This window comes from Lynx rufus, unplaced genomic scaffold, assembly GCF_022079265.1.
Source record: "Lynx rufus isolate CCGP_SWC_20201006 ecotype Redwood Valley unplaced genomic scaffold, mLynRuf1.p SCAF_15, whole genome shotgun sequence".
NCBI classification, from domain to species: Eukaryota; Metazoa; Chordata; class Mammalia; order Carnivora; family Felidae; genus Lynx; species Lynx rufus.
Window position 1 is genome coordinate 47348862 of NW_025814829.1, and position 13777 is coordinate 47362638.

The 13777-nt window shown below is 39.0% G+C and overlaps 1 protein-coding gene and 1 pseudogene across 6 annotated transcripts in view; both read right to left on the reverse strand.

The window, feature by feature from the left end:
* The window catches only part of RABGAP1L (RAB GTPase activating protein 1 like), a 770330-nt gene that overhangs the window by 565409 nt on the left and 191144 nt on the right, over positions 1-13777 (reverse strand). The window lies entirely within an intron of this gene.
* LOC124510207 (casein kinase II subunit beta-like) lies at positions 6004-7718 on the reverse strand (annotated as a pseudogene).

Sequence of the window (13777 nt, forward strand, 5' to 3'; positions counted from 1 at the left end):
ACAGATGGCCTCCTAATGATCTTAACAGACATGGGAATCACACTTGAAAAATCTAAAAGAATAAATCATTAATTTTTTCTTTAGAGGGAATATCCTGAATACCAACTGTCTACATTTTTCACAGTCTATAGTGCAGACTCTTCAAAACTGAGATAATTAGTAAGTGCCAAATGTACCTGTAGTCTGCACTGTGAAAAAGATCCATTTGCTCTGCACACTTCTTAGCTGAATGGGTGACAAAATGAAATTGCATTACAAAGTCAAAGAGCCTTCCATGTATACCCACTTGTACTGAGGGCCACTGAATCTCAGCATAAGTGACTTCTACAGTCGATGGTTCTCAACTCTACCTATTTATCATTTACATATGTAGCCCATTCCATAAATGACATTTCTCAATGCACACAGTAAATTCTCAACTGAAGACACACACTCCTGGAGTGACAAGGTACTCCCGTGTATTGAGAATTACTCTTCGCTTATATTATTTCAGTTGAAAACATCACATAGGATCTGATACATTAATCTTTTTATGAGTATATTTACAACTCATAATAAATTTCGAAAACGTGATAAAGGCCAGCATATAAAATGTGACCTATGTGAAAGTCAGATACTCCATTAAGTCAAACTACAATCCACGCTTCTGTTCCTCTGCCCTAAAATCTGGTTGGTCATAGTGAAAGGAATGGGAATCTGTTGCATCATTCTCTCCTTCAGGTGTATTATTCTTATGCAAAATATCATCCTCTTTTCAAGAAAAGTAGTGAGAATGAAACTCAAGGTTTCTTAGAGAGCTTTAATCCCTTAACTTGATAACATGACCATTTTAAGTATTCAACAAAAACCTCACTTTGGGAATGACCATAAGTGCATAGCTTTCAAGAGGTATCCAAATTTTATCTATTGGAATTCAACTTCTCCTTGCATGCATTTATTTATTTATTTATTTATTTATTTATTTAGCAGTTAGTTAACATATATGTAATTAGTTTCAGGAGTATAATTTAGTGTTTCATCACTTACATGTAAACTCAGTGCTCAGTACAAATTCCCTTTGGAATGACTTATTACCCATTTAACCCATCCCCCAACAACCCTCAGTTTGCTCTTGATAGTTAAGAGTTTGTTTTATGGTTTGCCTCTCCCTTTTTTCCCCTATGTTCATCTGTTTTCAGTTCTCCATATGAGTGAAATCATATGGTATTTGCCCTTCTCTGACTTATTTCACTTAGCATAATACACTCTGGCTCGATCCATGTCATTGAAAATGTCAAGATTTCATTCTTTTTGATGGCTGAGTAATATTCCATTGTATATATCAATGACATCTTTATCAGCCAATGAACGTTTTGGCTCTTTCCATACTATGACTATTGTTGATAATGCCACTATAAACACTGGAATGCATGTGCTCCTTCAAATCAGCATTTTTGTATCCTTTGGGTAAACACCTACTAGGGCAATTACTGGATTATAGGGTAATTCTATTTTTAACTTTCAAGGAACCTCCATACTGTTTTCCACAGTGGCTATACCAGTTTACATTCCCATCAACAGTTTAAGAGGGTTCCCCTTTCTCCACATCCTCACCAACATGTTTCCTGTGTTAATTTTAGCCATTCTGACAGGTGTGAGGTGATATCTCAATGTAGTTTTGATTTGTACTTCCCTAAAAATGAGTGATGCTGAGCATCTTTTCATATGTCTGTTGGCCATCTGGATATCTTCCTTGGAAAAATGTCTATTTATATGTTCTGCCCATTTCCTAACTGGATTATTTATATTTTAGGTGTTGAGTTTGATAAGTTCTTTATAGATTTTGGATACTAATCCTTTATCAGATATGTCATTTGCAACTATCTTCTCCCATTCCAAAGGCTGCCTTTTAACTATTGTTCACTTCACTGTGCAGATTTTTATCTTGATGGAATCCTAACAGTTTATTTTTGCTTTTGTTTCCTGTTCCTCCAGAGACGTATGTAGCAAGAAATTGCCATGGCTGAAATTAAATAGGTTCCTGCCTATGTTCTCCTCTAAGATTTTTTGGTTTCCTGTCTTACATTTAACTCTTTCATGCATTTTTAATTTATTCTTGTGTATAGTGTAGGAAAGTGGTCCACTTTCATTCTTTTGCATGTTGCTGTCCAGTTTTCCATTGGATATTCTTTCTTGTTTTGCTGAAGACTAGTTGACCATATAGCTGTAGGTCCATTTCTGGGTATCTATTCTGGTCCACTGATCTATATGTCTGTTTTTGTGCTAGTACCATACTGTCTTGATGACTACAGCCTTGTAATACAGCTTTAAGTCCAGAACTGTGATGCCTCCAGCTTTGCTTTCCTTTTCTAGATTGCTTTGGCTATTTGGGGTCTTTTGTGGTCCCATACAAACTTTAGGATTATCTGTTCTAGTTCTGTGAAAAATGCTGGTGGTATTTTGATAGGAAGTGTATTAAATGTGTAGACTGCTTTTGCACAGTATAGACATTTTAACAACATTTGTTCTTCTAAGTCATGAGCATGGAATGCTTTTCCATTTCTTTGGGTCCTCTTCAATTTCTTTCAGAAGTGTCCTATAGTTTTCAAAATACGCATCTTTTACCACTTTCATTAGGTTGATTCCTAGGTATCTTATGGTTTTTAGTGAAACTGAAAATGGGATTAATTCCTTGATTTCTCTTTCCGGTGCTTCAATATTGGTGTACAGAAATGCAAAATTTCTGTACATTGTTTTTATATCCTGAGACTTTACTGAATTCGTGTATGAGTTCTAGCACAATTTTTTGGTGGAGTCCTTTGGGTTTTCTATGTAGAGTACCATGTAGTCTGTGAATAGTGAAAGTTTGACTCCTTCCTTGCTGATTTGGATGCCTTTTATTTCTTCTTGTTGTCTGATTGCTGAGGCAAGGACGTCTAGTATTACATTAAATAACAATGGTGAGAGTAGATACCCCTTTCTTGTTACTGACCATAGAAAAAAACTCTTGGAGCACCTGGGTGGCTGAGTTGGTTAAGTGTCCAGCTTCAGTTCAGGTCATGATCTCACAGTTCATGGGTTCGAGCCCCACATCAGGCTCTGTGTCAACAGCTCGAAACCTGGGGCCTGCTTTGGATTCTGTGTCTCTCTTTCTCTCTGCCCCTCCCACACTCATGCTCTGTCTCTGTCTCAAAAAATAAATAAAACATTAAAAAAAAAAAGAAGGGGCGCCTGGGTGGCTCAGTCAGTTAAGTATCTGACTTCAGCTCAGGTCATGATCTCACAGTTTGTGACCTGGAGCCCCGCATCAGGCTCTGTGCTGACAGCTCGGAGCCTGAAGCCTGCTTCAGATTCTGTGTCTCCCTCTCTCTGTTCCTCCCCCGCTCGCACTCTGTCTCTCTCTCTCTCTCAAAAATAAATAAAGATTAAAAAAAAATTAAGAGAAAAAAAAGAAAAGAAAAGAAAAGAAAAGAAAAGAAAAGAAAAGAAAAGAAAAGAAAAGCTCTCAGTTTTTCCCCACTGAAGAATGATATTAGTTATAGGTCTTTCGTATTTGGCCTTTATATCTTGAGGTATGTCCCCTCTATCCCTACTTTGTTGAGGGTTTTTATTAAGAATGGATGCTGTACTTTCTCATGTTTTTTCTGTATCTATTGAGAGGATCATATGATTCTTATCCTTTATTAATGTGGTTTATCACATTGATTTGCAAATACTGAACCATCCCTGCAGCCCAAGAATAAATCCCACTTAATCATGGTGAAGGATTCTTCCAATGTACTATTGGATTCAACTTGCTACTATCTTGTTGAGAATTTCTGCATCCAGGTTCATCAGGGATATTGGCCTGTAATTTTCTTTATTAGTGAGGTCTTTATCTGGTTTTAGAATCAAGGTAATGCTGGCCTCACAGAAGGAGTTTGGAAATTTTCCTTCCATTTCTATTTTTCGGGAACAGTTTGAGAAGAATCGGTATGAACTCTTCTTTTAATGTTTGGTAGAATTCCCATGGGAAGCCATCTGGCCCTGGACTTTTGTTGTTGGGAGATTTTTTTTATTATTGATTCAATTTCTTTGCTGGTTATCAGTCTGTTCAAGTTTTCTTTATTCCTGTTCCAGTTTTGATAGTTTATGTTTCTAGGAATTTATCCATTTCTTCCAGATTACCCAATTTGTTGGCATATAATTTTTCATAATATTCTCTTACAATTATTTTTACATCTGTGGTGTTGGTTGTGATCTCTCCTCTCTCATTAGTGATTTTGAGTCCTTTATCTTTTATTTTTTATAAGTCTGGCTAAGGGTTTATCAATTTCATTAATTACTTCAAAGAACCATCTCCTGGTTTCATTGATCTGTTCTATTATATAGATATATAGAGAGAGATAGAGATAGAGAGATAGTTTTTGAGGCTGGGGAGAGGGATGGAAGAAGTGAGGGGGGAGGGAAAGAGAGAGAGAGAATCTAAAGCAGGCTCCACACAGAACCCAACACAGACCTCAATCTCACAACAGTGAGATCATGACCCAAGCCAAAATCAAGTCAGACACTTAACCAACTGAACCACCCTAGTGCCCCTCATCGATCTGTTCTACTGGAGGTTTTTTGCTTGTTTGTTTGTTTCTGTATCCTTTATTTCTGCTCTGATATTTATTATTTCCCTTCTTCCGCTGGCTTTAGGTTTCATTTGTTGTCCTTTTTCTAGCTCCTTTAGGTGTAAGGTTAAGTTGTATACCTGAGATTTTTCTTGCTTCTTGACGTAGGCCTGGATGGCTGCGTATTGCCTCTTATCACCACTTTTACTGCATCCCAAAGGTTTTGGACCATAGTGTTTTCATTATCATTTGTTTCCATGTATTTTGTAAATTTCTTCTTTCATTTTCTGGTTGATGCATTAATTCTTTAGTAGAATTAACCTCCTTTATTTGTGGTCTTTAACCTCCTTGTATTTGTGGTCTTTCCAAATTTTTTCTTGTGGTTGGCTTCAAGTTCCATAGCATTGTGGTCAGAAAATACACATGTATGATCTCAATCTTTTTGTACTTGCTGAGGCCTGATTTGTGACCCAGTATGTGATCTATTCCGGAGAACATCTTTTCAAATGTACACACAAAAAGAATGTACATTCTGTTGATTTAGGATGAAATGTTCTGAATATATCTGTTAAGTCTATCTGGTCCAATGTGTCATTCAAAGCCACTGTTTCCTTGTTGATTTTCTGCTTGAATGATCTGTCCATTGATGTAAGTGGGATGTTTTGAAGTCCCCTACTAATATTGTATTATTATCAATGGGTTCTTTCATGTTTGTTATTAATTGATCTATATGCTTTGGGGCATAAATATTTACAACTGTTAGATCGTCTTGTTGGATAGACCCCTTTATTATGATAAAGTGCCCTTCTTTATTTGTTACAGTCTTTTGTTGAAAATCTACATTATCTGGGGCGCCTGAGTGGCTCAAACATCTGACTTCGACTCACAGTTTGTGATTCGAGCCCCACGTTGGGCTCTGTGCTGACAGCTCAGAGCCTGGAGCCTGCTTCCAATTCTGTGTCTCCCTCTCTGCCTCTCCCTTGCTTGTCCTCTCTCTCTCTCTCTCTCTCTCTCAAAACTAAATAAACATTAAAATCTACATTGTCTGATATAAGTATGGCTACTCCTGCTTTCTTTTGATGCCCATTAGCATGACAAATCGTTCTCCATCCCATCACTTTCAATCTGCAGGTGTCTTTAAGTCTAAAATGAGTCTCTTGTAGGTAGCATTTGGATGGTGGGTCTTGGTTTTTTTTATCCATTCTGACACCTTATGTCTTTTGATTGGAGCATTTAGTCCATTTACATTCAGAGTAATTTATATATATGAATTTAGTACCATTTTATTGCTTGTTTTGTCAGTTACTGAAGATTTTCTCTGTTCCTTTCTAGTCTTCGTTGCTTTTGGTCTTTCTTTCCCACAGAGTCCCCTTCAATATTTCTTGCAGGGCTGGTTTAGTGGTCACCAACTCCTTTAGTTTTTGTCTATCTAGGAAACTATGTCTCCTTTTATTCTGAATTACAGCCTTGCTGGTACAGTGTTCTTAGCTTAGTATTGTTTTTTGGTTTGTTTTTTATTTGTGGGTTTTTGCCTTTTCTTCCACTTTACTTCATATTCCCACCACAATAATGATCCTCTTAATTTAAACTAAAAACCATAAAGAGTTCCTGAAGGGGTGGCAGCAAAGGAATGGAAATGTTAAAGGCTAAAGGACAGGTGGGGTGAGGAATCAGCAAATAATCTTGACTGGGCTCTTGAAGTTGTTGGCAGCTTGGAGCTGCAGCTGGTAGGCCATTGGATGGATCTTGAAACTGTTAGAGCCTGGGCACAAACTGGTTGGCAGGCCACTTTGTCCAGTACTTGGGGTGCACCATGAAGCACATGTGAGGGAAATCGGTGCTGAAGTAGGCACTGTCCATGTGATGGTGCCGTGATGACTTGGGTGTGTACACATCCATGCACTTGGGGCAGTAGAGCTTCACCATGGCCTCATCTGGAATGTCCGAAAGGCTGATGGGAAGCATTGGCTGGTTCTCACAGTACACACGGAAACAGTAGCCAAAGTCTCCTTGCTGGTACTCTTCCAACATCTGGGCAATACCATGATTGGTGAAGATATAGTGGGCATGGATCAATCCATAAAGCATCTCAGCGTCCTGTTCAATCAGGTCACTCTGGTTGGGGCTGCATATTTTTCCCATTCAGCACACTGAATATATCATGCCATTCCCTTCTGACCTGCCAAGTTTCTGTGGAAATCTGCTAACTTTGTCTTTCCTTATAAGTTAGGGACCCCTTTTTCTCTTGCTGCTCTTAGGATTTTTTTCTTTATATTTTGCAAATTTAACTATGATATGTCTTTATGTTGGCTTGATTTTGTTGATTTTGATGGGAGTTCTCTGTGCCCCCTGGATTTCGATGTCTGTTTACTTCCCAGATTAGGGGAAGCTTTCAGCTATAATTTTCTCAAATAAACCTTCTGTCCCTCTTTCCCTCTCTTCTTCTTCTCCTGGGACTCCTATGATCCAAATGTTATTACACTTTATGGAGTCACTGAGTTCCCTAAGTCTATAGTTGTGATCCAAAAATTATCTTAACCTCTTCTTTTCGGCTTCATTATTTTTCATAACTTTATCTTCTATATCATTTATTCATTGCTCTGCTTCTTCCTTCCTTGTGGTCATTACATCCAGTTAGTTTCAAATCTGTTACTGCATTTTTTCATTTTCACCTACTTTTTAGGTCTTTTATCTATGAGATAAGGGACTCCCCTGGTGTCCTCTATGCTTTTCTCAAGCCCAGCTAGTATCCTTATGATTGAGGTTTTACATTCTGGATGAGGCATATTATTTATATCTGTTTTGATTAGATTCCTGGACAAGACCTTTCCATTATGTTTCCTGCTCCTGAGAGAAACAGCTTTATAAAGAAAAGGTCATATACTTTCCAGGGCCTACCACTTCAGGAGGTATGCCTGGTATATGTGGTGTGCATTCTGCTGCTGTGTTTTGGCTGTTCCTTCCCTCACGTCAGTCCTCTATAGTTTCTCCTTGTCTCTAGTAGGAAGTGTTTGGACTTTGGCCAGAGTGTGCTGAGTTTAACCAGGTGTGCTATGTTAAAAATGACCTGATGCTATTTCCACTAGAGCTGAAGCTTTTGAAGAACTCTATGGTCAGTAGACATGGTGTGTGCAGGGGTCTGTGCTGGTCTTCTCTGGGAGAGGCCCACTGCACTTGCCCAAGAAAAGTAGCACATGCAGAGCACAAGGGGGCAGGGCTTGGTATAAGTGACTTAAGTTGCCAGTGTTGGCACTGTGCTGCTTACTCAAGTTATTTTATGTTGAGGGGCGGGGGGTGGTGGGGGAATGGTGCCAGACCCCTTCCTCATCCCCTGAGAGGGGAGTTTGTGCCCCTGCTATCCAAGAAGCCCTCCCAGAAGAGCAATCTCCCTTCCTGTGTCCCAGGCATCCCTCAGATCCCTGTCTTCACCCTGTGTCTAGTTCACCTGCCTGTCCAACAGTGTAGTACACCCATGTTCTATCCCAAGCAGCCAGCTGGCTTAAAAACTCCAATCTTTAAGGACCCAGCATGGCATGGACCTGCACTGGTCCTCCAGCAGAGGGTTTCACTATGCTGGGACTAATGAAGATTTGTCCCAGAAGGGCAGTCACACCAAAACACAGGGGCATGGAGTTTGGAGTGAAGAGTAGCAAAGAGCCAGTGTCCAGGTTAGCCACCCTCAGCAGGTGTCTCTGCACCTATGCTGAGGGGCTGGGGGAGGGGGGGCGGTTAATGGCGCTCAAGGGCTCTTTTGTCCCCGGAGAGGCAATGCCACCTCTCCCAGATGCACTCCAGAAAGGGGAACTGTCTCTCCCAGAGTGTCCCAGGGGATCCTCAGATTGTGCCATCTGCCCCTAGGCTCTTTGCTCTCTTTCTTCCACAGAGCAGCGGCTCCACACCAGCCACACCACGGACCTCTAAAACTCCAGTCTTTGAGCCCCCCTGGATGTAAAAACTCACAAAACTCAGCACCTCTTGTTTTTCCAGTCAATCGCTTTGGAGAAGTATTTTCCTGTGCATTCCCTGTGCCCTCCTCTCTCCCTCTCTCCCTCTCTCCCTCTCCCTCTCTCTCGCCTCTATCTGTAACCAAGGTTCCCTCCCCTCTGCAACACCTGCAATCCATTTCTCAAATCCCCAAATCTCATCTCCACACATCCTACCTTACACAATGTGGCCTCTTCCCTCCCTCTAGTTGTGCAGTTTGTTCTGTTAGTCCTCAGGTCAATTTCTTGGGTATTAAGAATGATTTTATATTTATCTAGCTGTGTTGGAGAGCTGAGACAAGCCTAGGGTCCTCCTATTAATCCACCATCTTAACTCCTCTATCTTGATTTATCATACACATATCTCTTTCTACCTCTAGACTGCAAGCTCCTTGAAGACAGGTCCTGGTTCTAAGCATTTAGTACAGTGCTTTGTCTATAACAGGCTTTAAATATAATTGAATGTAAGAAGGATGGAAAAAAGGATCTGGAAAGGGAGGGTAAGTGGACAAACAAAGCCACAGAACGGTAGAAGCAAAAGAAAACCAGCACTAGAGAGTCATGACAGTTGTGGAAAGGAAGGTAAATACAAAAACCAATTCTGAAGAGACTTGTAAGATCTAAAACCCTTATTTCTCTGCTGCAAAATTTGTCGGTGGTTTTGATACAAAGAGAAAGGATAAATTAAATCTCTAATTATCTAAAGCCAATTTCTGCGTTTTTTATAACAAACTTTCTGTATTTTAAAAAAAAAACCCTCAGAATATTTTAGTATGCTCAAATGAGTACCACTTAGAATTTTTATTAACTAATTTGCCTGTCTCTACTTACAGTATCATGAAAATAGTGACAGTAGGATACTGTGTAGCCCTTCTGCTGACATACATTTTACAAATATTTACTCCAGCCCCAAAATTAAAGCCAGTGTGATATTTTTAGCACTAAGTTTTCAGAAAGCTCAGCCTTCTTCCTGTAGTTATAAGAGATCTGAGTCATTCAACTCCCAATGCCATATTCAAATCATTGGAACACCACATCCCCCTAGTGTGACAAGAGCCATCATTTCTCCAAGTGAAAAATTAAGCCCTCTTCTTCCTGATACTGACTACTGCTACAGGAATGGTATATGAATTACTTCTACAATCTTTCTGCAAATAGTTAATGAGCTCTCAGTCTTGGTTCAATTAAAGGAGTTAATTGTTCACAGAATACAATTTTAAAGTAATCAGGAGTCTAGATTCTGGTCTTGACACTGTCACTTTATCTCAGGGGCTCAGTCTCCAGAACTATGATTGAGATAGTTCAGTATAAATAAATTCAAATAACATTTATTGAGTACATCTTCTGAGCAAAACATATAATGCCTAACTTGTTGCCAGTCTCCAAAATTTAAATATTTTAATTATTTGAGGTTATCAAAATTTTCCTGACTGTAACAGATTGAATAAAGAGAACCCACCAACTAGCAGGTTTCTCCTCAAGTCTTCTCCTCAGACACCTATGTCCCCAAGCCCTGCCCAGAGACACATACTGGGAGTCACAGTTGTCATCAGCTTTCTGGCTTCATCCCAAACCCCAGCACAAGGCTGATAAACAATGTGATTCTGTCATACTCTGCCTTCACTTATAATGGGGCAGTGCCTGTGGAGGAAAAGGGAAATTTAAGCAAGGTCTAAGCATGAAAAAGAAAGAAAATATATTAGCAAGAAAAATATTCACACACTGTGTGACCCTGGGCAAACTGCTTTACCTCTCTATCTTCAACTTTTCTATAATAAAATTTTTTATTAAAAAAACTACCTTATGGGGTGCCTGGGTGGCTTAGTGGGTTAAGTGTCTGACTTCGGCTCAGGTCATGATCTCACGGTCCATGAGTTCGAGCTCCGTGTCGAGCTCTGTGCTGACAGCTCAGAGCCTGGTGCTTGATTCGTATTCTGTGCCTACTCCCACCACCAGCCCTCGCCCACTCATGCTCTGTCTTGCTCTTTCTCTCAAAAATAAAGGTGAAAAAAACTACCTTATAAGGCTGGTATTATAATTAAATATAATTCACATAGTTTCTTCATACATATTTCCCATTATTGTTAACTAGAAAGTGGAATTAACTGCCTTGCGAATCTGTGACTCAACCTGTTCCCACAGAGACCTCTGTGGGAGGTCTCCCACCCACAAGCATGGGGGAGGTCCCTCCTGCCAAGCATTAAGGGAATTCTACTTTAGGAGAGGGGAGGCAGTGGATGACCCTAGGATCTCTTCTAATTCAAAGATTCACTGAAAACATGCAGCTGTATCAATATCGTCAGGGTGTGTGAATGATCACACCCAGGTGGTCACTACAGTATTTTAGTCTGAATCCTAATCATTAAATTGGCAGCAAAAGCGGGTATAGTGGCTACACAAACCCTCCTAAGACACAAGGTCTCTGAAGCAGGCTTTGCACAACTATAGACCACCTACTACTACTTACGGCAATAAAAGTCCAGATGCCAGAAAGGGCTGACTTCACAATATGGAGAACATCCAAACATGCTGATAATACTCTCAGGCATGTATAAATGTCTAATAAAGGTTAAGTCCTATTACTGCTATTATTACATCATGGAAGCAGTCTCCAGGGACTATCACAAAAATAAGTCTCAAGTACTATATGTTTTTAGGCACCTTCTATACCTTAACACTACTGACCGCTACTGTATGGTCTCCAGATTTCACTAGCGACCATCCTCCAGAACATTTACATTTCTTCAGCCAGCTGAAGCATGATTAAGATGTTTTCATCTAACACAAATATATTTTGATTCGATTTACTACCACCACACCAAGTGAAGCAGATGCTGATCAAAAATGAAGCCGTCCTAAGTGACCACAATGCTGAAAGAGCAGGTACCCAGTAAACTTCTGAGAGAGAGGGAGAGAATCTGAGGGGAAGAGAAAATCCCCGCCCATCAAATAGGAAGGATTATTTCTGGATTTCCTAGTACTTTTGATTTGTATAACCATGGTATGCTGGGATCCCAAGACAATATACACCACTCAACAGTTAAAAATCCCAAAGACTGAGTCCAAGTGAACAGTGTTTCATGACTCTTCCCCCATGCTACAAAAATCATGCTTTCTTCCCAACTTCTCCTGAGACTACTATGCTGGCAAATATATAAACCAAATGAGATTTTTAGAATTTGACTGTAAGTATTGTGAAATATTAAATCTCTGACAGGAAAAGAAGTTTATGTGAAGTTTAACTGTCATGGAGGTGCTTACAAAATTAAAACTTAATTAATTTTTATTAATTAAAACCTAATAAACATATACAAAATATGCTCAGCCTTACTTGTAATCAGGGAAATGTAAAGAGAATGAGATGGTATTTACCACCAATGAGAATAGTAAACATTGTAAGACTGATTATACGTACCTGGGGTGAAAATTTGAAGAAGGGGGAGCTCAGATACACTACTGTAAGGAATACATATCTGCAGTCTTTCTAGAGAGCAACTTAATAGTACCTATTGAAAGCCAAGTTGTGCAAACGACAGCAATTTCTACTAATCCGTATTTTTGCTTCACAGTGTGAAGTAAGTTAGGCTACATCCATGCCACAGAATATTATGCAATTAAAATGAGTGGGAAATAGTTTAATGTAGTGTACATAAATAGACTGTTTAACAAGAAAAGCAAGTTGCCAAACAGGATATATACACAATATTCCTTTCAGAAAAAGGTGAACCATTAAAAGGTTCCTTCTGAGAATTAGAATTGGTGGGCAGTCAGAGTCCATTTCACATCTATTCTAATTTTTTAACAATAAAAAAAGAGAAAGAAAGCTCCATGTATTTTTGGGGTTTCTTTAAAAAAATTTTTTTTAAGTTTATTTATTTATTTTGAGAGAGAAAGAGAGTGCATGAGCACACACACCAGTGGGGCGAGGGCAGAGGGAAAGAAAATCCCAAGCAGGTTCAGTACCATCAGCACAGAGCCCAATGCGGGGTTTGAACTCACAAACCGAACTGTGAGATCATGACCTGAGCAGAGATCAAGAGCAGGACACTTAACTGACTGCACCACCCAGGCACCCCTTCTGTTTGTTTTCTAAGTAATACAAAGTTGCTTATCTTCCCAAGTCATAAAACAGTGACTGGCTTTACACAGACAATTTTTCAGTAGTTCTGTTAACTTATTTAAGTGTCTTAAAGATTTAAGTAAATGATTTTCAAAAACAGTCAAAACCATTTTACATGATTCATGTCGTCAGTACAATTAAAATGACAAACATCAACAACATTTGCTAGAAAGAACTTTATCTCAGAGAAAATCTACTTGGGGTCTTTCTTTTACATTTAAATCATCATTTGTCAACAATAACAATTATTTTGAGAACACTAGACTGTTTCTAACCACTCTCCTCTCTTTATTAGGCTACCATTTAAAATGTTATTGATATCATATTAAGTTGCAGCCATTGTGAATATTCTTATCTCTCTCTTAACATGCTGGATCTAGACAAACTGTCCAAACACAGGCTTTATTTGAACCACTTAGGAAAATAGAATTGCATGTAAAAATATTTGCAAAATTATTTGCAAAAATAATTGCAAGTTAAATTTCTATAAATACTCTATGGCATTTAGCTAATTTTAGTGACCCTTCAAGTACAAAGTTCATTTATCTATCATTTAAAGATCAGCCCTACTATCAACAAAGACATTTATAGGATTAAATTAAGGCTTCCCATCCCCAGAAAAGTACCAGTGTACAACTTAATTTAGAATACAATTGCTTTGCATGTATATGTGTGAGATCCTTGAACACTTGAAATATATTTCATTAAAACAAAACCTAAAATCCTCACTCAGGTCATGCAGTAATTATGTTGCTTAAAAAAGAAATATCAAGGGGCGCCTGGGTGGCTCAGTCAGTTGAGCGTGACTTCAGCTCAGGTCATGACCTTGTGGTCAGTGAGTTGGAGCCCCGCATCGGGCTCTGTGCTGACAGCTCAGAGCCTGGGGCCTGCTTCGAATTCTGTGTCTCCCTCTCTCTCTGCTCCTTCCCCACTCAACGCTCTGTCTCTCTCTGTCTCTCAAAAATGAATACACGTTAAAAAACAATTTTTAATAAAAAAATTAAATTAAATTAAAAAAAAGAAATATCAAGAATGAAATCTGTATTAACCTAAAACTTTAGATACCAAAGGTTTTCCCTAAATTCCCAATTATTGTATGA